This window comes from Mustela nigripes, chromosome 1 (assembly GCF_022355385.1).
Source record: "Mustela nigripes isolate SB6536 chromosome 1, MUSNIG.SB6536, whole genome shotgun sequence".
Lineage (NCBI taxonomy): Eukaryota > Metazoa > Chordata > Mammalia > Carnivora > Mustelidae > Mustela > Mustela nigripes.
The window spans coordinates 155,460,641-155,488,266 of record NC_081557.1 but is presented as its reverse complement, the minus strand read 5'-3'; the positions used below and the strand labels follow the sequence as shown (position 1 = coordinate 155,488,266).

Below are 27,626 nucleotides of genomic sequence, written 5' to 3'. Positions count from 1 at the left end.
TCTTGGATTATCTGGTTGGGTCCTAAAAGTAATTAAGTGTGTTATAAGAGGGAGTCAGAGGAAAACTTGGCTACAGAAACAGAAAACAATGTGACTACTGAAGCAAGATGAGATTTTGCTGGTTCTAAAGATGAAAGAAAGGCCCACTAGCCAAGAACTACAAGGCATACTGTTCCAGAAGCTGACAAAACAAAAGAAGAGGTTGTCTCCTTAGAGCCTTGGAGAGAGCACGGCCAGCCAACACCTTGATTTTGGCCCAATGTAACTAATTTTGGACTCCTCACCTTTAGAACTGTAAAAGAATAAATGTCTGTTTTATTAAGCCACCACATTTATAGTAGTTTGTTAAAACTGCAATAGGAAATTACTGCAAACACTATTAAAAATAGTTTATTATTCATAAACATTGAAGTTCTGGAGACTATATATTTGTTAGATTAAAAAATATTAAAGGAGAACATTGTTTTCATATTTCTTCCTCTTTACATTTGTAAGAAACTGTAAATATACCTAGTTATAATCCCAGACACAAAGTAGGTATTCATTAATTGTTAGATTTTTTCCTTCAAATCATCCATTGTATATCCAGGAGTTATTAGCTTCATAAATTACCTACCATAAAACTAAAATATAAGGTATAGTGATAAAGCTACATATACTTTCTTCCATATGATTTCTTTCATTTTTTTCCAACCCTTGTAAAGACTCATCTCACAATGCTGGAAAGCAGTATAGATTCAGCCAAGATATATATCACCTGCCAGACATGCTTGGGTTCTTTGAAAGATAGTACTGAGCAGCTAGGTAAAGGTGAAGTAGTAGATGTAATTCGTCTAAAATAGATGGAGAACTTCACACACATCATTGAATTTGTACACTCCAAATCCTTAGGTTTTAAAGTCAGTAAGCCTGGCAAGGGAAAGGTAACAAGACATTTAAATAGATGTAAATTTTTCTTTAGAAGAAAAGATATGCTCTGGAAAAAATAAACACTTGTAACAGAAAAATATATAGGAGCCTCTCAACATCATAAGAAGTAGTCTTGAGCGATTTTCTGTAGCCTGACATAGAAATGACACAGAGGAAAGCAGAATTCAAGTTAAAACTGAGCAAAAGAAATCACCTATAAATGAACATGATCATTTTCTCAAGTAGATGGTGTTATCAGGTTGATAAGGGACTTGTTTCTGGCTCTACTAGTTTACAGACAGTATTTTACCAGCAAATGGCATAAAACACCAAATGCAAGGAATACTTATTGTTTAAATTTGCAGAATTGCCATGAAATGTTATCAAGCACAATTCTAAATGTCCAAATGACCATGTAGAAATAATAATCCATATTGGGCTCAAATCCCTTACCCTTAAATTTTCTTCAGTTGCTTCAATTATGAATTATTAAACTCAGTAATGAAATGAAGTAACTTCATATATGAGAGAGTATTCCAAAGGTTGTTCAAATTCAAAGTGTAAAGGATATCTGATACATAAAGAAGGCTGGAGGATTTTCTGAACAATAACATCCTTGCTACATTCAGCAACAGTGATCAGCAAGAGGTTAGTGATCTTATTTTCCATAACCAAGGACAAAGTAAGGAAGAGCCTTCATTTGCAAGAAAATGAGTTAGAAAGGTAAAAAAAAAAAAAAAAAAAAAAAAAAAAAAACCACCTTAGTAGGTATGTTCTTCAGCTTGAACTGCAAGCAAAGAGCTCAACAATGCTGCTCAAGAAGAAAGTGAGGTCTCCAGTCTTTATGAGCTTTCGAGGTCAAACACTGAACCTGCTGTGACTAAAAATGAAGGAGTTTATGTAGTTGTTTTAAGAAGTTTGAATTTTATTTTCTAGGTTTAGCTTTTTTAATACCTCAGCACATTTTGGAAGACAGTGTGCGATTATGTATCTTTTTTTGTTATCATTTGGTTCATATCATTTCTGGAAATATTTTCAAAGGAGAAACCAAGATATATATTTAGATATGCTTGACATAGTGCTTTGCTTGTGCACTGCTATACAATTTTGTTTCTTAGTATTTCTGGTACTGTACAGGTAATGTGTAGTGTGCCCAATACAAATCAGTCTTATTAAGACAAATTTACATACAAGGAAGGAAATGGCTGCCTGTCTTTGCCTTTGCCTCTTGTAGTCATGTGGAGTTCCGGCTGTTCAGGAAACCTTGTAAAACACCCTCACAAAAGGTCACGATTAAACTTATTTTAGAGGCTGGATGTTATGGAATCCATGGCAAGGTGAGAACACATGCACTATCTGAAGGCATTCAAATTAAACTTAAATTGTACTACCAAAAGTGAGGACATATATGTGTCAGTTTGTCCTCTGTCTATGGATCACCATTTGGGGACTCTCACCATAGAAGTTACTTTCCAGGATTTGTTGAGAACATCTATGAGATCTAGATGCTAATCACGTATATGTCATAGTGTATAGAGAATGTTCTGATGCAAATTCTTATTAACGTGGTCATTACAAAGTCTTAAGAAATTCAAAATAAAAAAAAAAAGTCTTAAGAAATTCAACTAAGAAATTGCTATTGCTCCAGTCCAGACTGCACTCCCGTCTCTTTTGGACTACATTGGGCCACCCCACTCAAGTTCATCAGAAATGCCCATTTGTTATTAATATTAATACTTACTGATACTTAGTACTATTTTGCACTTCATGTAAAGTCCTTTGTAGTGAAATTTTATCTTCGAGTTCTATAATCCTTTCTTCTGTGGTGCTTAGTTTACTATTAAGTCTATCCAGTGTATTTTTCATCTCTAAAAGTTCAAAATGGGTCTATTTTATATGTTTCATATTTCTAAGCATACTGATATTTTCCTTCTACCTTCTTGATTACTTGGTGAATATAAATGGCTCTTTTAATGTTCCTTTCTACTATTCCATTATTTGTCTCATTTCTGGATATGTTTATATTGATTGACTATTCTCCTTCTTACATATGGGTCCTAGTTTCCTGTTTCCTTCTCTGCCTGGCAATTTTTTACTGAAATGTGAAGTGTCAGATTTTTTTAAGGGATAAATCCTTTAAATACTTTGAACTTTATTGAGGTTTGCAATTAAGTTACTTGGAAATAATGTGACAATCCTTTTGATTTGCTTTTAAATTTGTTAGCCAGGACCCTACCAGCCTTTAATCTAGGTCTGACTTAACTCTCCTACATAGGCCATATCAGAGTGCTGCCTGTTACCCCAGGCATAAGAAGCTGGCTTTGGGAAATGTATTCACAGCCCTGTTGTGTGAGCTCTGATAATCATTCCTCCTATTCCTTTCCCTCATTTTGAGTAGTTTCCTCATAGCAATGCTCTGTTTAATAATGGGCTGAAGACTGGAAGGGAAACTTCTCTAGACTGCTGAGCCCTCTCCTACAGTTCTCACCTCTCAAGTGTGATGCCTTCTCAACCCCAGGCACTGTAGCCTCCCCAGATTTTCAATCTCCTTAATTCAGGACCCCCACTGAGCTCCGTTTGGGTTCCTTCTCTCTGCACTTTAGCCTGAAACTGCAGACAGAAAGCTGGGGTAATTGTAAGGCCCCCCTCAGTTATTCCTCCTCAGAGACCACTATGCTGTATAGCTTGTTGCCTAATGCTTGAAAGCTACTGTTTTACATATTTTATCCAAAATTTTAGTTGGTTAAGGTAACAATAAATTTGATCCCTTTTATTCCATCACGACAGATAAACAGAAGTCTTTCCTGAGATTATGTCAACAGATGTTTTATTATCATCATCACCATCATCATCATCATCATTATTTTGCCATGAATGAGTGATGCTTCAATTCTATGTTTTTCAACAAAGCTTTCTGAGAAATCCATGTTCTTCTATGAATCAGGAGAAAATAAAAGGCTTCTTTGGTAGGGGTAGTTTCTCTCAAGTAGGACTGGAAAGTAAGATAATTCTCCCCTTGGACAGTATTGTGACCCATCCTGTATAACAATATTAAACATCCCCCAGCCATTGAGATGCTATGTTTTACCATAAGACTTTCCCTTTATAGTAAGTACACAGATCCAAAACAGTTACACGGAAACTAAATAAATCATATCCTCAGATTAAAATTTGGATATTCAGTGCAAAAATAAAATAAAAATAGTTATCCCATGTTAACCCATGTTTTCTAAATGTAGCCCTGCATTGTTAGGACTCTATTACAACTCTTTGAAATCCTAAGAAGATCTAAGAACATTAGCTATGTTTTTTTTTTTTTCAGTTTAACAATGACATATTCTCTTTCCAAAAAAGTAGCCTAATCTTTGCAATAGTTCATAAAGTACCAACCATGTTAAAATACTATTTGCATTTCAGTTTCAAATATGCTTACAAATAGATAAATATTTAATTTTCATTTTATTGGTGATAGAGAAAGATAATCGCTAAAAGAGTGACACACTTTAGATTAAATGCCTGATTATGCCTAAGCACTTGGATTCATCTGGATTTCATATTTGAAATTCTGAATTTCAAAATTAGGTGTCAGTCTGGGATTCTAAATTGCTACTACTTTTGCCATTTTTCCTAAATATAAACTTCACCATTGATTAACACTCATTAGTGGACCAATGCCTTGAAAAATATTACTGTGCTGCTTCAGAGGCAGAGAGGAGGGATTGACTCATTCTATGCTGAAGTCAGCTGCACAGGAGGGTAACATTTAAAACATAAAGATACTGAACATGTAGATTCAATAATAGAACATGTAGAAACATATAATGTACTTCAGCCTTGGAATTAGTAAGACCCTGAAACAGAATCCGTGATGAGTGTATTACCCTATCTCTCAACATCAGGAATAAGGTTTATAAATTAAAGATTGCTGTCTTTTCAAGGGTTTTGTATTTTTTCTTATTTTCTTGGAACACCTTATACCCAGATATCTACATGGCCCACTCCCTCCTATCCTACAAGTCTCTACATATATGTCACATTATTAATGAGGCCTTTCCTAATATAAAATAATAGACCATCTCTATTCCACTCATTCATCAATATCCTATTTCCCTTATGCTCTTCTATATTTTCATAGTTCTCATTACTGTCTGCAGTTATATATTTTCAGTTTTAATTTCTTTGTTGTCTGCCTTTCCTCACTGGAATGCAAGTTTCATAAGGCCAGTAACTTCATCTACTTTTTCCAACTACTGTAATCTCAGTTTCTTGGCACATACTAGATACATATAAACACTTGTTTAATGAACGAATGCACGAATGAATGAATAAAGCACTAAATACTGTTCCTGGTACATAATAAATGTTCATTCAAGTTACTGATGACTTTTATCATGATCATCATCATCATTATAAATTTATTATTACTCTAAAATTCTTCCAAGCTCCTCAATTGTCTGCATGAGCATATATGAAAATCACATAAAAACAGGGAAAAGTATTTTGACATTCAAAATAAGGAACTCTAAGATCACAAACTGAGTAAGTTAGAGTTAATTTAGAAAAACACCTATAGGTAAAATACATCATCCCAAACATAAGATTTGTTGTTCTTGATAAATGAATTTTAAGCTATTATTTTTTAAATACCAGTTAATTTGATGGTTTGTTGAGCTCAACAAAGTGATATTTTATTTAATGAAATTCCCTAGAGTTATAGAGTCAAACTTGATATATTTAGAAATAAAAAGTCTAGAGAGAGTATAATATTTGAAAATCATAAAAGGCATAAAAACTGCTCCTAATACTAAAAATAAAATTATAGCATTAATAAGAAACAATATATTAATTTGGACCAAAAGGTGGAAAATACTACAATTTCAATTTGTGCTTTTATCTTCATGTAAATAATTGACTTATAAAGTAGCATCTTGTCTCTATAAGTTTGCTACATTATGTTAGTCATCTCTTACACAAAAAGTAATTTAATAAATTCATGTGTACATATAAAATAAAGCATAAAATATAATAACTAGAAACTTAACTTTTTATAGAGCTATCTTTATTAGGTAATAGAAATAAAAATATAGGTATACACATTTAAACAAATAAGCATAATTCATTATGATGTTAAAATCTTGACAAAGATTTTACTGTAATAGTTGTTTTACTGCAATTTCTAGACTTAAAATTTTATGAATCAGTACAATTTTAATTAAAAGACAAAATTTAAGGGGCGCCTGGGTGGCTCAGGGGGTTAAAGCCTCTGACTTTGGCTCCGGTCATGGTCTCAGGGTCCTGGGATCAAGTCCTGCATCGGGCTCTCTGCTCAGCAAGGAGCCTGCTTCCCCTCTCTCTGCCTGCCTTTCTGCCTACTTGTGATCTCTGTCTGTCAAATAAATAAAATCTTAAAAAAAAAAAGACAAAATTTAATAAAAAGCAATATTGTCAATTTCTCTTCTAACATCATCACTGTATAAAGTAAATGGTATGCTAACATCAATAATATTAGGAAACCATAATCTTTAAGTAAATTATTTTACCCTTTAATAGATTGAGCTTCATAAGAAACTTGCTTCTTTGTGCTTATTTTTCAATAAAGTTAAACTGCAGTATAGACCTACACATTTTTGTTTTCCACCACATTGCAGTAACAGAAATACTACAGGGTTAGGGAAGAGGAAGTGATTTACTGTGCTGGGAGCAGCTTCACAAGAGGGAGACATCTGAACCACCAATCAAGATAAAGAATAGAGGAGAAATAGCAGGTTTGGGGAAAGATAATAAGCGACAGAGCCAATGTTATGAAGGATGGCAGGGCAAGGAGCAAAAGAAAGGAGCACTCGTCACTGACAGAAGGAAAGTGGAGTTAGTCATGAAGAGTAAAAGCAGAAAACACTATGTTCTATAGATGATATGAAGCAAACAACCTCTGGCACTGCAATATTATATGTAGCCTGTAAAATTATTGGACTTCTTACCACTCTATAATTCTCTGTTTGTAACCTCAGGAGATCTTCCTAGCAGGTTTAATATAACTGAATTCAAGAAAAAGAAGGGTAGATAGAGATGAGAAAGCCCCTGACACCACATATCAAACATTAGCCAAAAGCACATGTCCCATGCTAAAGACACACCAACCAGTTCAGTCCAGCCCTCCTTGACTTGAGGGGAAGGAGCCATTTATTCCATGTAACAGGCCATCTCCATGCACAGTTTTAATTGAATTGAATCAAGAAATAAGTGAAGCTGAATTCAAGAAGAAATTCTATATATTTCCTGAAGTATTTCAGAATAAATACCTGCTTCAGCTGTATTAACTTCAAATTTTAAATAACCCTAAATATTTAATAACAAAAAAATATTTTATTTAACTATAGGCCATAAATTTAAAATTATGTTGTCAAATACTTTTTAAAATACAGGAAATATTTAGGGGTACCTGGGTGGCTCAGTGGGTTAAAGCCTCTGCCTTTGGCTCCGTCATGATCTCAGGGTCCTGGGATCAAGACCCGCATTGGGCTCTCTGCTCAGGGGGAGCCTGCTTCCTCTTCTCTCTCTCTCTGTTTCTACCTGCCTCTCTGCCTACTTGTGATCTCTGTCTGTCAAATACATATCAAATACATACAAATACAAAATCTTTTAAAAAATGCAGTAAATATTTAAAATATAATATCAAGTGGTAAGGGTACAGTACTCCTTAATGAATTATATATTCATATTATACATTATATATGTTTACTGTTACACATGAGAACATACAAATACACATAAACTGCCCAAAGAATTGTAAGGAAAATGCCAGAATCTATTATTAGATGCTATGTATTACTGGCTGGGGCTATAAGTTCTTAAAAATGTCTTTTTAAAACTTGTGTTTTCTAAGGTTTCTATAACAAAAAAACATAACATTTATAATATGAAAATAATATAGTATTTATAAAATACATTCTTTAATTTATAAATCTTCTTAGCTATAAATGGATAATTCTCACTATCTAGAAAACTTGATAGTTTAAAAGGTCTACAGATGAACTTCTGCTTAATTAAAATCAATATGTCTTCAGCAGTGGTCTTGCTTGGTTACTATCTAACCGGACTTGTCTCCTGAAGTCTTATCCTTATCAAGTGATAAAACAATCTGAGGAAAAACAAGTCATTAAATAATCCTTCCACTTAAAGACAAAAACAAAGAAATAGCCAAGGAAAGCAGACCTTTGTACTCAAATCACTAAGATTAAAACAATACAAAAGCAACACAAAAGAGTAACAAGGTCAAATGAACTACTTATACTTACTAAAACTGTACATTAATTATGCATTTAATTTCTTCCTGTGTATGATATATATTCTGCCCACTTCAAAAAGAATAATAATAGTAATTTCTTTTTTATAATTATTGGTATTAAGAATCAGTTCTATTCTAATTTTTTACTGGAATGTAGGATGGCAGATGCAGAAGTTATATATGTATATGTAGGATAAACAAAAATCCCAGTATTTTTGAAGAGTTATGCAATTAGATACAGTGAAGTATAATTATTACATCACTATGCTTTATTTTTCTCCAGCTTAGGCTAATTTTCTGTTGACAGAAGGTATCTTTGCAAATTTTAGGGTAATAAGTGCTCAATGAGAGGTAGATCAAAAGATGATACAAATAGATGAAAATAGATGACTTAGGAAATGAGAGAGAAAAAATTAGTATACCAATATTTGACCTTCACATTTTCATAAAATTCAAAATGTATCATATCTAGCTTCAATATTTCTCTATTCTTCCTGGCTCCCATAGCAATCCAGTCTGTTTATTGAGAAAATGCCTTTTCAACTGGATGAGAGAGAAAAGGAAAGGGATGACCACACCTGGGGGAAAAAAGGAATTGCTATATTCATCATGTCGGACAATAATCTCACTCTCTTTTTTTCTCCCAGAAAAAAAAAAAGCTGTTGCAAAATACAAATGAAAACTCAAAGCAATAGTGTTACATAATAAAATTATAAACAATAGGTAAAAGTTCTTAAAAACTCTTTTTAAAAAATCTTGAAAGGTGGGGCATTGCACAGTAAAAAGCAGAAATTATTTAGTGGAATTTTTTGTGTTGAAAAAGACAGGAGATTGTTTTCTCCTATGAGTGACTTTGGGGGCAGAAAAGCCCTCTAAAATATGAAACATATCAAGCAAAATATTTTTAAAGAACTTAAACTGATTTTCATGGCATAAAGTGAAACAAATTTTTAACTTCTCTTTGCTCTTAACAGACCCTTTTTCCTATAATACTTTGGAACACAACACTATTAAAGTGAAATAAAGCCTTTGCCTCTGTGTAAAGAAGGCTGTGGATTTTTAGTTACTAGCATCACAATCAGATTAATTGAGAACTGCTGGTGATGAGAATAAGCAAGGGCAAAATATTTTAAACAATATTTCTCCATCATTTGACATTTTACTCCTAGTGGTCCATTAGCTTAAAACAAACAAACAACAACATAACAACAAAATCAAAAACAAAAACAAAAGAGAATCAGCACTTAAAAGATTGGTGCTCAGTTTTCTCATAAATGTTGTATCACATTGCTTTATGGCTAATTATCATTAGATTTTATATATTCTAGGACACTTTTGTATAAAATATACCATTCTAGGTTCATACTGGAGAGTCTGTTCTATTGAAAAATTAAATAATTTAGCTTATGCTACTTGTTTTAGGAGGCTACCAAGCTTTACACATTGCTGTCTATTCAGATGTTCTTCAGTTTTCATTTTTAACTCTAGTAACAGAACAGATGCCACTCGAAGACTGAGGGAAATATTTAACTGTAAGTGATCACACTCCATCAATAAAGCTAACCTTTCCATAATGTGCCTGCCTGTTAAGTGTATACATTAATTACCAAAAAAAGTAATGAAATATGGAATAATGGAAAATATATCATATGCAATTCTCATGTTTTGTTTTCTTTCCTCTGAAACCCAATCCAAAGCCAGGGCACAAAATTTCAGTAAGGAGGTCTCCGTATCACTGAGGCTATTCTTATGTTTATTATTAAAAACTAGGGAGAATTTCTGCCCATACATTTTTGGATATCTGGAGAAACATATTTTGAATTGTTAAATGTCTATGTAATGGGATAGTTATCTAATCAAGTATGACTAAAAACTCTATAAATTTTTTATTAGAATTTTAATCTACTGCCATTCCGTAGGTTGCCTCTTTGTTTTTTTGACTGTTTCCTTTGCTGTGAAGAAGCTTTTGATTTTGATGAAGTCCCAAAAGTTTATTTTCGCTTTTGTTTCCTTTGCCTTTGGAGACATATCTTGAAAGAAGTTGCTGTAGCTGATATCAAAGAGATTACTGCCTATGTTCTCCTCTAGGATTCTGATGGATTCCTGTCTCATGTTGAGGTCTCTTATCCATTTTGAGTTTATCTTTGTGTACAGTGTAAGAAAATGGTCGAGTTTCATTCTTCTACATATAGCTGTCCAGTTTTCCCAGCACCATTTATTGAAGAGACTGTCTTTTTCCCACTGTATATTTTTTCCTGTTTTGTCGAAGATTAATTGACCATAGAGTTGAGGGTCCATATCTGGGCTCTCTACTCTGTTCCACTGGTCTATGTGTCTGTTTTTATGCCAGTACTATGCTGTCTTGGTGACCAAAGCTTTGTAATAAAGCTTGAAATCAGGTAACGTGATGCCCCCAGTTTTATTTTTGTTTTTCAACATTTCCTTAGCGATTCGGTGTGTCTTCTGATTCCATACAAATTTCTGGATTATTTGCTTCAGCTCTTTGAAGAATACTGGTGGAATTTTGATCGGAATGGCATTAAAAGTATAGATTGCTCTAGGCAGTATAGACATTTTAACGGAAACAACAGTGTTGGAGGGGATGTGGAGAAAGGGGAACCCTCTTCCACTGTTGGTGGGAATGCAGGTTGGTGAAGCCTCTTTGGAGAACAGTGTGGAGATTCCTCAAGAAATTAAAAATAGAACTTCCCTATGACCCTGCAATTGCACTCCTGGGTATTTACCCCAAAGATACAGATGTAGTGAAAAGAAGGGCCATCTGTACCCCAATGTTTATAGCAGCAATGGCCACAGTCACCAAACTATGGAAAGAACCAAGATGCCCTTCAACAGACGAACGGATAAGAAAAATGTGGTCCATATACACTATGGAGTATTATGCCTCCATCAGAAAGGATGAATACCCAACTTTTGTAGCAACATGGACGGGACTGGAAGAGATTATGCTGAGTGAAATAAGTCAAGCAGAGAGAGTCAATTATCATATGGTTTCACTTATTTGTGGAGCATAACAAATAGCATGGAGGACATTGGGAGTTAGAGAGGAGAAGGGAGTTGGGGGAAATTGGAAGGGGAGGTGAATCATGAGAGACTATGGACTCTGAAAAACAATCTAGGGGTTTGAAGTGGCGGGTGGGTGGGAGGTTGGGGTACCAGGTGGTGGGTATTATAGAGGGCATGGATTGCACGGAGCACTGGGTGTGGTGAAAAAATAATGAATACTGTTATGCTGAAAATAAATAAAGTTAATTTTTTAAAAAATACAGATTCAAAAAGATCAAAAAAAAGAATTTTAATCTAAAAGGAATTATCTACTTCTACGCTTTTTAAATTTTTTGATTACTGATATTAATTATTTTAATCATTAACTTTGAAATTGTGATATTATAGAAGTAGAGATGTTTTAACATAATTAAGTAGCTAAAAATTATAGGATAACTCTCTCAATATTTTTTAAATTATATTTGTTTTATGACATCATTTCTTATGCATAGTATTTATTTTTATATGCTTTCAATCCATACCATTTAAATCCCTTCATGGCCACATAAACTATATTCAGAACGGACATCTTCCTCCCAGGGTGAGGTGCAATTAATCCCTACTCAATGATCCATTATTCTGTTATCTTTAGAAATTAACCAAGAATACAAGTTTTATTATCAAACCTGTTAATACAATGGGACATTTATTCCTTATTTCTTCAAAGCAAAGGTGAGAATAGTAAGCACAGCCTCTTTAGTTTCTTTAGATCCTAATACACACTATAAGAATGAATAAAGATAATATCCAGGGCTTTGATAATACCTGTGTAGCCAACCTGATTCAGCAGGCAAAGACGATAAACCCCAGGAGGATTTCATTCACATTCCATGTGCAAATGCTAGGAAGCTTGTATGGAAAAGGGTCTTACTAGCCCTCAGCAGGAAGTTGCCAGGCACCAGATGTTTTCCGTCTGGATTGATTATAGTGGTTTTTTGAAATTTTCATGTACACATTTTTGGAATTTCTTTTCTGGATGTTAAAACACTGCACTTTTCCTAGTTGTCCTGCTCTTTTTCAGACTAGGCTCTCTGTAGCTTTGACTTTTTTCCCAATTTGGGTTCACCTGTGGCCACCTGCCTGGCTACTGCCCCAGCTGGCCTCCATTCATGTTTTAACTATTGGAAGATACCTGGCATAGCAGAAATAACCCTAAGCAGGATGCCCAAATAGTATTACAGTCTTCTTTGTCACTAATAGTTTTATCTTAAATATATAATTTAACCTTTTTAAAGTACAATTTTTTTTTTTTAATTTACCATTCTAAAGACTTGTTAACAGTAACATCTCTGTATTTGGTAAACTTTTACAGCTGCCTCAATAACATTTTTATGTCTTAAAGCAGCAGACCCTCAAAATATTCCAATTTTAAGTCATTAACTTTCCCATACTTTCTACTACATCCTTTCTATTACCTCCAAAATAATTAACTCCCATAGAGGCTAAACGTGATAAGAAAAGATTTCTGGAGAAAATGGAACTTGACTTTCGTGTTTAAGATATTCTTATTCCTTCCTTCATATGTTCTTAAACAAAATATGTAAATGATAGTACATTTATTGAAATCTTGCTATATGCATGCACTGCTTTAAGTGTTTACATACATAGTCTCAATTAATTTAAGTCCTACCAAATGAGAATGATGTTTTGAGAAAATGAAATAAACCCAGTGTACCAGGAACACAGGAAATGCAAAGGAGGACGGCATGAAATAAGACCAGTGAGCTAATTTTGGGTTTGCAACATGCTGGGTCTTTTATGTAACATGGAAAATTTTCATCGTTAGGGAACGGGAAGCCTTACTATCAAAATTATTCTACCTTCAGTGATGAAAGCTGAGTAGAAGGACCAAGACTGATTGTGAAGAGACCAGAAAAAAGAGTATTGCTCAAATACATTTAGTCCATGGAACTTTCTCCTACAACTCAGGTATAATTTTCATTTACATTTTAAAGTTGTATTTCAGTTATAGTAACATGAGCATGGGTTTGTTGTTGCTGTTGTTTTTACAATGTAGTATTTTGAGTCAAATTAAAGTAAGATAAAATCAAATTATAAACTGGAGTTGAAACTATGAACTCCAACTGAAAGTTGGGTCTGATTACATGAATAATTAGTTGAGACATCTCAAGTTAAATTTAAATAGTGTGAACATTTTTCTTCTTACATTTAACTAAAATTATTAGCATAAATATTTCTTGATTGTTCATCACAAGTTTTTAAAAATCTACAGAATACCTATATAAATACATACATTTGAATACTATTAATGCATTAAGAAGCAACAGATAGTACTTAAATCTTCCCCAGCAATCTTCTAAGTCATAAAAGATGAAAAATAAAAGAAGTAATTGACTTTTGAGAATTTAAAGAAAGTTTAACTGTGGATTTCCTAAATGTTTAAGATACTTTGTCATGTAACTGCAATAACATGAGGAATGTGACATGAGTGCTGTCACACTAAAAACAAATTGCTCAGCTTCTACCACCAAATACCAGATATTGTTCTTGGGTAGGCAAGCAGGTAAAATCACTAATCATCATGAAACAGAGACAAAAAAATTCATTGTCACATTAGGAAGAAACTGTTTTGCCCTAAATAGATCTCAAGCTAAAAATATAAAGTACATAAATTCACATAGAGATACCTGATGGCATCATGGTTGGATTATGACTCCCATCAGGACTCTGAGCCTTGGAGAATTTTGAAGTGGCTCTTGAACTAAGAGGACTGGTTCTAAAGCCTTTTATCATTTATATCACAGAAAAGTGCTGTGACAAATTCAGATTCAGTCAATACACAAAGTTTCCATTAAATCCTATACAATAACTGCTATTGAGAACTCTTATTTAAGACATGAGTAAAATGGATAAAAGTAGAGTTAAACTGGCAGAATGTGCTTGCCTCATCTCTTGAACACAGCCAGATAAATATCAAGTCATTCTGAACACCCAGAAAATCGATCTGAGGATGGAGAACAAACTGTGCAACTAGAAGGAGAAAAGAGGCCACATTGTGGAAAGTAGGAGTGCGGAAATGTGATTTGGAGGAGTAAAGAATTATCAGTGATGAAGAGGGAAGGGACCCATGATCAAGGAGAGAAGAAAAATAGAAAGGGGGGCAGAGAGAAAGAGAGGGAGAACAGCACACTGACCATCACACAAGAAAAAATACTTCTCCAAAACGATTAAAGGTAAGCAGAGAGAGGTTGATTATCATGAGGTTTTAGAAGTAGTGGAGCACAATGTGTCTGGGCCATGGAGGGGTGGAGCTTGGGGGTGTACAGGTACTCCAGTAGAGAAGGAGGGCAGAGCCTGAAAGAGGACAACATAGTCAGAGGATCCCCTGGATCACATTGAGAGAGATAGTGCCCCTTCTTAGAGTGCATTTGGGAGAGGCGGCAATGTCTCTCCAGGGACTAAAGAGCCAGCACATGCCATTGAGCTGCCCCATTCATTAGCATCAAGCAGAGACACCTGCTGAGGACACCCGGATACTAGCCTTTAGATGTACTTTACCATAAACTCTAAAGTAGGGCAAGTGTGCCCCGAGAGTCAGAGCCAGCTGTAGGGCCCTCCCTCAGAAGACCAGCATGAACCCCTCACATGAACCAAGTGTACTGACCATGGTGTGCTGCCAAGCTTCAGCTCTAGGGGAAACAGATCCAGCCTCTTTTAACAGACCAAAACATATTCAGTTAAAACTCACTACACATTGGACAAGGTCCAAACACTCCTCACTGCAGACAAGCAAGAACCTACAGAGGACTGACTTGAGGGAAAGAGTAGCCAAAACACAATAGCAAAGTGCACACAACATATACCAGTAACACTTTCTGAAGCATTAGGCCCTGTAAAGTATATGGCTTTTTCTTAATATAGCTTTTACTCTCAGAGGCAGAAAATATAACAGTTTTATTAAACACAAAACATAGAAACCTGGAAAAATGGTGAGACAGAGGAATTCATCCCAAAAGAAAGAACAAGAAAAGGTCACAGCCAGGGATCCAGTCAAAACAGATATAACTAATATGCCTGAATCAGAATTTTTTAATTTTATCTGTACTTTTCCAAAAGATTTATTTATTTATTTTGAGAGAGAGAGAGCAAGGAGAGGGGCAGAAGGAGAGAGAGACAGAGTCCCAAGCAGACTCCACACTGAGCAGGGAGCCCAATGCAGGTCTCGGTCCCAGTGCTGAGATCATGACCTGAGCTGAAAGCAAGAGTTGGCCACCTAAACATCTGAGCCACCCAGGTGCCTGTTCTTGAATTAGAATAAAAACAAACAAAAAAGAAAGAAACCATAAGGATACTAGTTGGTCTTGAGAAAGGCATAGAAGACAACCAGGAAGTCCCTTACTGCAGAGATAAAAGACCTAAAAACCAGTCAGGCCAAAATAAAAAAAAGTCTATACTTAGATGCAGAACGGACTAGACGTAATGACCACAAGGATAGAAGGAGCAGAGGGATGAATGCATGATATAGAAGATAAAATTATGGAAACTAATAAAGCTGAAAGAAGAGGGAAAATAATACTGGATCAAAAACGTAGACTTAGGGAACTCTGTGACCCCATAATCTGTAATTACATCTGTATCATAGGAAAGGATGTAGAAGGAAAAAATGTCAGAAGGTAAATTAGAAAAGTTGTAGCTGAAAACTTTCCTAAATTGGGGAAAGAAATAGACATCCAAATCCAGGAGGCACACAGAACTCCCATCAAAGTCAACAAAAGCAGGCTAACACCAAGACATATGATAGTAAGATTTGCAAAATACAGAAATAAGGAAAGAATCCTGAAAGCAGCAAGGAAAAAGAAATCCCTAACTGACCAGAGAACACAAATGAGGTTCACAACAGATCTTTCCACAGAAACATAGCAGGCCAGAAGAGAGTGGCAGGATATAATCAATGTACTGAATGGTTAAAAAAAAAAAAAATGCAGCCAAGAATACTCTATCCAGCAAGGCTGACATTCAGACTAGAAGGAGACATAAAGAGTTTCCCAGAAAAACAAAAAATAAAGGAGTTTGTGACTACTAAACCAGCCTTACAAAAAATAATAAAGGGAACTCCTTGAGTGAGAGAGAAATAACAAAAAGCAACAAAGACAAGAAAGGAACAGAGAAAATCTCCACAACACCAAATTAATGAGTAATACAATGGCACTAAATTCATATCTGTCAATAATAACTCTGAATGTAAATGGACTAAACACTCTAATCAAAAGACATAGGGTATAAGAATGGATTAAACAAACAAACAAAAAAAAAAAAACAAGAAAAAAAAAAAAAAGAAAAACAAGACCCATCTGTATGCTGTCTGCCAAAAACTTATTTTAGACCTAAAGGCACCTGCAGATTGAAAGGGAAGGTATAAAAAACCATTTACCATGCTAACAGACATCAAAGGAAAGCTAGAATAGCATACTTGTATCAGACAAACTAGATTTTAAAGCAAAGACTATATAAAGAGATAGAAAGGTCACTATATCATAATAAAGGAGCCTATCCAGCAAAACTAAACAGTTGTAAGTATTTATGCCCCCAACATGGGAGCACCCAAATATATAAATCAATTAATAACAAACATAAAGAAATTCATTGATAACAACACAATAATGTAGGGGAATTGAACACCCTACTTATAGCAATGGACAGATTCAGCTAAGCAGAAAATCAACAAGGAAGCAATGGCTTTGAATGACACACTGGTCCAGATGGACTTTACAGATGTATTCAGAACATTTCATCCTGAAGCAGAATAAACATTATTCTCAAGTGCCCATGGAACATTCTCCAGAATAACTCACATATTGGGTCATAAAGCAGGCCTCAACAAGTACAAAAAGAATGAGATCATGTCCAGCATATTTTCACACCACAATGCTATGAAACTTAAAGTTAGCCACAAGAAAAGATCTGGGAAGACCTCAAATACATGGAGATTTAAAAAAAAAAAATCCTACCATGAGAGACTGTGGACTCTGAGAAACAAACTGAGGGTTTTGGGGAGGAGGGGGAGCAGGTGGTTGGGTGAGCTTAGTGGTTGGTATTAAGGAGGGCACGTATTGCATGGAGCACTGAGTGTGGTCCATAAACAATGAACCTTGGGACACTGAAAAAATAAAGTTTAAGAAAAATATCCTACCAAACAATGGAAGGGTTAACCAGTAAATTAAAGAAGAAATAAAATAATACATGGAAGCAAATGAAAATAAAAACACAGCAGTCCAAACCTTTGGAGTGCGGCAAAAGCAATCATAACAGGGAAGTATATAACAATATAGGCCTACCTCAAGAGGCAGAAAAGTCTCAAACACACAAACTTACACCTAAAGGAACTAAAAAAGGAGGAGAAAATAAAGTCTAAAGCCAGCAGAAGGGAAATGAAAAAGATTAGACAAGAAATAAATGACATAGAAAAAACAAACAAAACAGTAAAACAGACCAATGAAACTAGGAGGTGGTTTTTTGAAAAAATTAATAAAATTGATAGACCTCTAGCTGGACTTGTCAAAAAAAAAGGAAAAAGGAACCAAATAATTAAAATCATGAATGAAAGAGGAGAGACCAATACCAATAGTACAGAAACACAAATTATGTAAGAAAATATAAGGAAAAAATATATGCCAACAAATTGGGCAATCTGGAAGAAATGGATAAATTCCTAGAAGCATATAAACTACCAAAACGGGAAGAGGAAGAAATAGAAAATTTAAACAGATCCAAAACCAGCAAAGACACTGAATCTGTAATCAAAATTTGCCCAATGAAAGCCCAGAACCAGATGGCTTCCAAGGGGAACTCAACCAAACATTAAATGAAGAGTTAACAACTACTTTCTCAAACTGTCCTTAAAAAATAGAAATAGAAATGGAAGGAAAACTCAAACTCACTCTACAGGCTGGCATTACCTTGATTCTAAAACCAAAGATGCCATTTAAAAGGGGGATCATAGGAGTTCTTGGGTGGTTCAGTCAGTTAAGTGTTGGACCTTGATTTTGGCTTATGTCATGATCTTGGGGTCGTGAGGTTAAGCCCCATATCAGCTTCTGCACTCAGCGTGGAGTCAGCTTGTTGCTCTCCTTATGTTCCTCCCCCATTCATGCTCTCTCACTCTCTCTCTCTCTGTTTCACTTTCTCAAATAAACAAATAAATAAATAAAAATATTTAAGATAAAAATAGGAGAATTATAAGCCAATATCCTTGATGAACATTGATACGAAAATTCTCAATAAGATAACAGCAAATTGAATCCAACAGTATATTAACAGAATTATTTACCATAATCAAGTGGCATTTATTCCTGAACTACAAGATGGTTCAATATTTTCAAATCAATCAATGTAATACAACAAATTAAAAAGAAAAAGAAAGGATAAGAACCATATGATTCTCTCAATAGATGCATATAAATGATTTGATAAAATACAGCCTTCATTCTTGACAAGACCCTCAACCAAGGAGGGATAGAGGAAATATACTTCAACATCATGAAGGCCATATACAAAGACCCACTGTTAATATCACCATCAATGGGGAAAATTAAAGTTTTACGGGGTGGTCAGGAACAAGACAGGGATGTCCACTCTCATCATTGTTATTTAACATAGTATTTGAAGTCCTAGCTTTGGATATCAGACAACAAAAATGGGGGGAAAAAAAGCATGCAAATTGCCAAGGAATAAGTCAAACTTTCACTAATTGCAGGTGACATAATACTCTATGTAAAAAGCCCAAAAGATTACACCAGAAAATTGCTAGAACTGACAAATTCAGCTAAGTTGCAGAATACAAAATCAATGTACAGAAATCTGTGGTATTTCTATACAACAAAAATGCAGCAGAAAGAAAAATCAAGGAATCAATCCCATTACAACTGTATCAAAAGCAATAAGATATCTGGGAATAAACCTAACCAAAGAAGTAAAGGATCTGTACTCTGAAAACTACAGAACACTTATGAAGGAAACTGAAGAGTACACAAAGAAATGGAAAACTTTCCATGCTTATGAATTAGAAGAACATTGTTAAAATGTTTATACTACCCAAAGCAATCTATGCACACATTAATGCATTCCCTACCAAACACCAATAGCATTTTTCACATTGCTAGAACAAAAAATCCTAAAATTTGTGTGTAAATACAAAAGACCATGAAAACACAAAGCAATCCTGAAAAAGAAAAACAAAGCTGGTGGCATCATGATTCAAGCTATATCACAAAGCTGTAGTGATCAAGACAGTAAGTACCAGTATAAAAGCAGACACGTTGATCAATGAAACAGAACACAAACCCAGAAATGGTTACAAACCAAACTTTATGGTCAACTAATCTTTGACAAAGCAGTACAGAATATCTGATGGAAAAAAGACTGTCTCTTCAACAAATGGTGGTGGGAAAACTGGACAGCAACATGCAAAAGAATGAAACTGGACCATTTTCTTATACCATACATAAAAATAAACTCAAAATGGATGTGAGACAAGACTCCATCAAAATCCTACAGGAGAGCACAGGCAGAAACTTCTTTGATCTCAAAGGTAGCAACTTCTTATTAAACACATCTTTGTAGGCAAGAGAAACAAAAGTAAAATGAAAAATTGGACCTTATCAAGATAAAAAGCTTTGGCACAGCAAATGAAACATTCAACAAAACTAAAAGGCAACCTACAGAATGGGAGAAGATATTTGTAAATGACATATTGGATAAAATGTTAGTATTCAAAATCTTGACAGAATTTGTCAAACTCAACACCCAAAAGATTAAAAAAAAAAAAATCCAGTTAAGGAATGGCAGATGACATAAATAGGCATTTACCCAAAGAAGATAACCAGATGGCTAATAGACACATGAAAAGATGCCCATCACTCATCATCAGAAAAATGCAAATCAAAACTACAATGGGATACCACATCACCCCTGTCAGAATGGCTAAAATTAATAACTTTGGAAATAACTGATGTTGATGAGGATGCAGAGAAAGGGGGATCTCTCTTACTGTTAGTAGGAATGCATACTGATACAGTGACTCTGAAAAATACTATGAAAGTTCCTCTAAAAGTAAAAATAGAAGGACACCTGGGTGGCTCGGTCAGTTAAGTGGCTGCCTTTGGCTCATGTTATGATCCCAGGGTCCTGAGATTGAGTCCCACATTGGGTTCCTTTTGCTTAGCAGGGAACCTGCTGATCCCTCTGCCTGATGCCCCCCCCCCCCCCGCTTGGCTCTCTCTCTTAAATAAATAAATAAAACCATAGATAAATAAAATCATAAATAAATAAATAAAATAAATAAGTAAGTTAACAAACCATAAGTGACTCTTAATCTCACAACAAACTGAGGGTTGCCGGGGGGAGGGGGTTTGGGAGAAGGGGGTGGGATTATGGACATTGGGGAGGGTATGTGATTTGGTGAGTGCTGTGAAGTGTGTAAACCTGGTGATTCACAGACCTGTACCCCTGGGGATAAAAATATATGTTTATAAAAAATAAAAAATTAAAAATTAAAAAAAAAAATAGAACTACCCTATGATCCAACAATTGCACTACTAGGTATTTACCCAAAGGATACAAAAATACTGATTCGATTGGGGCATATGCACCCTGATGTCTAAGTAGCAGTATTAGCAGTAGCCAAATTATGGAAAGAGCCCAAATATCCATGGACTGTTGAATCGATAAGGAAGAAGTGGTACACACACACACACACACACACACACACACACAGGACTATTACTCATCCAAAAAGAGAATGAAATCCTGCCATTTGTAATGACATGGATGGAGCTAGTGTATTATGCTAAGTGAAATAAGTCTGTCAAAGAAAGAGAAGTACTATATGATTTCACTCATATGTGGAATTTAGGAAACAAAACTGATGAACATGGGGAAGGGGAAAAAAGACAAGGAGAAAAGCCATATAAGACTTTTAACTATAGAGACTGAACTGGTGGTTCCTAGAGGGGAGGTGGATGGGGGATGGACTAATTGGGTGAGTTTTAAGAAGGGCACTCTCTGTGATGAGCACTGGGTATTATATATAAATGAAGAATCACTAAATTTTGTAACTGAAACCAATATTACATTAAATGTTAACTAATTAGAATTTAAATAAAAACTTAAAAAAACTAGAAAAGAAAAAAATACCATGAATAAAATGGATAAAACAGAAACCTGCCATCAATATCTATGCCATTTGTGTGAAGTTATGAATCTTCTTTTTCATGATTTATTCAACAATAAAAAACAAACTTAAACTTTCTCCCCCTTAAAAAGATATTTGAGAGTGGGACAAGATGGCAGGGAAGTAGAAGGAGGCACCAAGGAAGAAATAACACATATTCTCCTGAAGCTGTTTCAAAAAATTGAAGCAGAAGGAAAAGTTCCAAACTCATTTTGTGAAGCCAGCATTACCCTGATCCCCAAGCCAGGCAAAGACCCCACCAAAAAGGAGAATTTCAGACCAATATCACTGATGAATATGGATGCTAAGATTCTCAACAAGATCCTAGCAAATAGAATCCAACAGTACATTAAAAAGATTAGTCACCATGACCAGGTGGGATTCATCCCTGGGTTGCAAGGATGGTTCAACATTCGCAAATCAATCAATGTGATACAACAAATCAATAAGAGAAGAGAGAAGAACCACATGGCCCTCTCAATTGATGCAGGAAAAGCATTTGACAAGATGATACAGCATCCATTCCCGATTAAAACGCTTCAAAGTATAGGGATAGAGGGAACATTCCTCAACTTCATAAAATCTATCTATGAAAAACCCACAGCAAATATCCTCAATAGGAAAAAGCTCAGAGCTTTCCCTTTGAGATCAGGAACACGACAAGGATGCCCACTCTCACCACTCTTGTTCAACATAGTATTAGAAGTCCTAGCAACAGCAATCAGACAACAAAGAGAAATAAAGGGTATCCAAATTGGCAATGAAGAAGTCAAACTCTCTCTCTTTGCAGATGACATGATACTTTATATGGAAAACCCAAAAGACTCCACCCCCAAACTACTAGAACTTATACAGCAATTCAGTAATATGGCAGGATACAAAGTCAATGTACAGAAATCAGTTACTTTCTTATACACTAACAATGAAAACACAGAAAGGGAAATTAGAGAATCGATTCCATTTACTATAGCACCAAGAACCATAAGATACCTGGGAATAAATCTAACCAAAGAGGTAAAGAATCTGTACTCGAGGAACTACAGAACACTCATGAAAGAAATTGAAGAAGACACAAAAAGATGGAAGACCATTCCATGCTCTTGGATCGGAAGAATAAACATTGTTAAAATGTCTATACTGCTTAGAGCAATCTTTACTTTTAATGCCATTCCGATCAAAATTCCACTGGTACTCTTCAAAGAGCTGGAGCAAATAATCCTAAAATTTGTATGGAATCAGAAGAGACCCTGAATTGCTAAGGAAATGTTGAAAAAGAAAAACAAAACTGGCGGCATCACGTTACCTGATTTCAAGTTTTACTACAAAGCTGTCATCACCACGACAGCATGGTACTGGCATAAAAACAAACACATAGATCAGGGGAACAGAGAGCCCAGATATGGACCCTCAACTCTATGGTCAAATAATCTTTGATGAAGCAGGAAAAAAAATCCAGTGGAAATAAGACAGTCTCTTTAATAAATGGTGCTGGGAAAATAGGACAGCTATATGTAGAAGAATAAAACTCGACCATTCTCTTACACCATACACAAAGATAAACTCGAAATGTATAAAAGACCTCAATGTGAGACAGGAATCCATCAGAATCATAGAGGAGAATGTAGGCAGTAACCTCTTTGATATCAGCCACAGAAACTTCTTTTAAGATATGTCTCCAAAAGCAAAGGAAACAAAAGCAAATATGAACTTTTGGGACTTCATCAAGATCAAAAGCTTCTGTAAAGCAAAGGAAACAGTCAACAAAACAAAGAGGCAACTCACAGAATGGGAGAACATATTTGCAAATGACAGTACAGACAAAAGGCTGATATCCAGGATCTATAAAGAACTTCTCAAACTCAACACACACAGAACAGATAACCATGTCAAAAAAATGGGCAGAAGACATGAACAGACACTTCTCCAATGAAGACATACAAATGGCTATCAGACACATGACAAAATGTTCATCATCACTAGCCATCAGGGAGATTCAAATTAAAACTACATTGAGATACCACCTTACACCAGTTAAAAGGGCCAAAATTAACAAGACAGTAAACAACGCATGTTGGAGAGGATGTGGAGAAAGGGGAACCCTCTTAGACTGTTGGTGGGAATGCAAGTTGGTGCAGCCACTTTGGAGTACAGTGTGGAGATTCCTTAAGAAATTAAAAATAGAGCTTTCCTATGACCCTGCAATTGCACTATTGGGTATTTACCCCAAAGATAGAGATGTGGTGAAAAGAAGGGCCATCTGTATCCCAAAGTTCATAGCAGCAATGGCCACAGTCACCAAACTGTGGAAAGAACCAAGATGCCCTTCAACAGACAAATGGATAAGGAAGATGTTGTCCATATATACTATGGAGAATTATGCCTCCATCAGAAAGGATGAAATCCCAACTTTTGTATCATCATGGACAGGACTGGAAGAGATTATGACTCAAGCAGAGAGAGTCAATTATCATATGGTTTCACTTATTTGTGGAGCATAAGAAATAACATAGCAGATATGGGGAGATGGAGAGGAGAAGGGAGTTGAGAGAAATTAGAGGGGGGATGAACTATGAGAGATTGTGGACTCTGAAAAACAATCTGAGAGTTTTGAAGGGGTGGGGGGTGGGAGGTTGGTGGAGCCTTGTGGTGGGTATTACGGAGGCCACATATTGCATGGAGCACTGGGTATGGTGTACAAACAATGAATTCTATTACACTGAAAAGAAATTAAATTTTAAAAAAAGATTTGATTGATAAGCTCAGGTCCCTTTTAAGGGTAAGTCAGGTATCATTTATCCTGGTTTTTTACCTCTATTGCTTTAGTTATGCTTTAGCTACTCTAATTGCTATCTGTTTCCTAAAAATCATCAAGTAATTTTATGGTTTCTCTGTACTTTTGAGTATATTGTTCTTTTAGCCCTAGATCCTTCCACTGATTTTCTGCCTATTGGAATGCTGTGAAATTTTTCAGTATCTTGATCAGAAACCTAACCTATTCCATGATATCTTCCTCAACATGCTTTACCAGAATTAAGTATTCTTGTCTCAGTTTCTCCTACTCCCCCACACAAAAAAAAAATTTAAACAAAAGAAAAAAAACCTGTAGTTGTCCAAACACGCCATTACTGCTCTTTGCTTACTTTTTTCTATGACTTTTGGTCCTCCTAAATATTTTATGCAACTGGAGAACCACATTTAAAGATTTTGTATTCAGTTAATAGCACTTCTTCCAGAAATCATCCTCTGACCAGACAAGGTCAATAACTTCTTTCTCAACAAACCTCAATGCTTTGTTCCTATTTGGGTTACTGCTCAGAAAACATTGTTTTACTTGTCTACACATTTGTATCTCCAGGTGGACATTGAGTTTTCAGTGTTAGGTACTGTGATGAACACTCATTAATATTCAATAAACATATGTTTAAGTGGCTACAATTTCCTAGGCTCTGAGCTAGACTCTGGGGATAAAGTGGCAAACAAAACAGATATACATTCGACATCTCGTGAAGCTTAAAAGAGGCATGGTAGAAAAGATATTTTAACCAAATATTCATTCTTATAATTAGGAAAATTATGATAATTGGTAATTAATATAATTATACTTAATAAAGTAGTAAATAACTTAATGTGGCTTATACATTTATCATATCACTATTTTACACAGCCTAGTGTTTCTTAGTTTGCACACTGATTACCTTTTCCTAAAAAATGTGGGCAGGGATTAATTATAGTGGTAATAGTGAGTAGCATAGTATCCTGTAAAAAGTAGAGTCCTAATTCATTTTTTTTAAATTTTTATACACTTGGGATGGGATAAGCCTTTCCAAAATGAAGAGTTAATAAAAGGAAATATAAATTCTATAATATAAAAATAAAAATAAGACCACAATCAACACTTTTAAAACTAGAGAATAACCATATATTACCAAAAAAGAGCTAAAGTCCCTAATATGTAAATTTTCTACAATAAAAAACAAAATACCAAAACCCAGCAGAAAAATAAGGAAAGGATGGTTCACAAAAAAGGAAAGTATAAATTGCTTTTAAGATTATGAAATGAGGGGCGCCTGGGTGGCTCAGTGGATTAAGCCGCTGCCTTCGGCTCAGGTCATGACCTCAGTCCTGGGATCCAGCCCTGCATCGGGCTCTTTGCTCAGCAGGGAGCCTGCTTCTCTCTCTGCCTGACTCTCTGCCTACTTGTAATCTCTCTCTGTCAAATAAATAAATAAAATCTTTAAAAAAAATGATTATGAAATGAGCTCAACTTTACTTATTACTAGGGAAGTGCAAATAAATCTACACAGTGATAACTTTTTCACTTAGAGTATAAAATTTTTTTAAGATTATTTATTTATTTACCTGACAGAGAAAGAGATCACAAGTAGGAAGAGAGGCAGGCAGAGAGAGAGGGGGAAGCAGGCTCCCCACTGAGCAGAGAACCTGATGCAGGCAGGCTCAATCCCAGGACCCTGAGGTCATGACCTGAGCTGAAAGCAGAGGCTTTAACCACTGAGCCACCCAGGTGCCCCTAAAAATCCAAAAGTTTGATGACATACTCTTTTGATGAGAATATGGGAAGTAGGCACACACACTGTTAGTAGAGAGTAAATTGTTACAAACCTTATAGAGGAAGATTTGCCTGTGTCAATTAAATGTAAAATCTACATATCTTCCCAAACTTCAGAACTATGAGAAATAAATATGTTATTAAATAACCATGAAGTCTACGACATTTTGTTATAGCAACCTGAATGGACTAAGGCAGGTGGGGATACCAATTTTAAGGTATTTAATTTTCCAATAGCAAGACATCCATATTAGCCACATTATAAGTACTCACATTTGTTTACTAGTCCACTGCATTTTTGTAATTATAGAAAAAGATGTTATCCATAAAGACTCACAAATGAATTTAGACCACTGTGTTTTACTCTATTTCACTATAGAAATGGAAAATGTATAAAATTATACTTTACGTTTTCAAATTCCAATACCAAGCACAAAGCAGTATTGTTTATGAAAAGCCATAAAGAAAGAATTTTATAAGTGGATGGATGTGCAATTTTATGTTGCTCTAAAATGCTATGACCAAGACTTCCCCGTGGAAATCTACTTTATTAGACTTCCTTTACAGCAGAATAAACAAAATCTTATCAGGTGTCAAATATCACCAAATCCAATTTCGTTAGAAAATAATGAAACAGAGAAATTCAAGTTGAATTGAAAATGAGTGTAGAACCAGCCTCCAACCCTTCCAAGATGTGAATCACCTGCAGGGCAGCTGGGATATTAAGGTAATTAGGAGCTCAGTGAAAATGATACCCATGAATAAGCATGGTATTTATATTTAAACACAAATACATCTAATCAAGCAGATCAAAAACACACTAGCAAAACCATTTAAATCTCACCAGGTCATCTAAAATTCCATGGCAGTTATTTAAATTAAGTTCTCCTAGTCATAGCTATGGTAAATAGTCATTTGTAATTGGGACAACGATAAGATTTACAGTAAATAATCATGTAATTTTTGCAAGTTTAATAGTTAACTTTTATAGAGTATTCACTAGCTAATTAATCCTCACAAAAATTTTGTAAAGTAGGTTATTTCCATCCCCATTTTACAGACTTAAAACGTGATATTCCAAAACTTGTGACTACTCAGTGTGATATACCAAAACAGAAGTCAGAGTCTGCCCCTCTGCCTGCAAAGTCTGCATTTTTTTTCTACTATTCTGTGCTGCCTCCATTCTATAGCCAGAGCTAATCTTCTAAAATTAGGTTAAAACTTATTTAGTATAATGGGATAGTACTACAGATAAGAAAATTGAGTCTGAAAATGTCTGAGGAACTAATTCAAAATCATACAGATTTGCCCTTCATGGAAGAGAATCTCAATCAGATTAGGATTTATACTTTCTATTTTAAAAAGTAAGAATGTTCGAATGTATGCTTTAAAAAAACATGTATTACATGACATTATATACTAGAAGAATCATATATTGAGAAAAGTATCTAATACTTTTCAGAACACAATAACAAGATGGGTCATAGAAAAATAATATTCACATTTTACTTAGAGCAATAATTGCTTTCCCTCTGAAAAGTACTATTTTAAAATGTGAATTTATTAAATAATGTGTTGTTGTTGTTGTCATTTGGAAATTCACAGAAATGCAA

General features: G+C 34.9%; 1 protein-coding gene across 1 annotated transcript in view; it reads right to left on the bottom strand.

Moving 5' to 3' along the window:
- CCSER1 (coiled-coil serine rich protein 1) overlaps positions 1–27,626 on the bottom strand; it is a 1,346,695-nt gene that overhangs the window by 147,346 nt on the left and 1,171,723 nt on the right. The window lies entirely within an intron of this gene.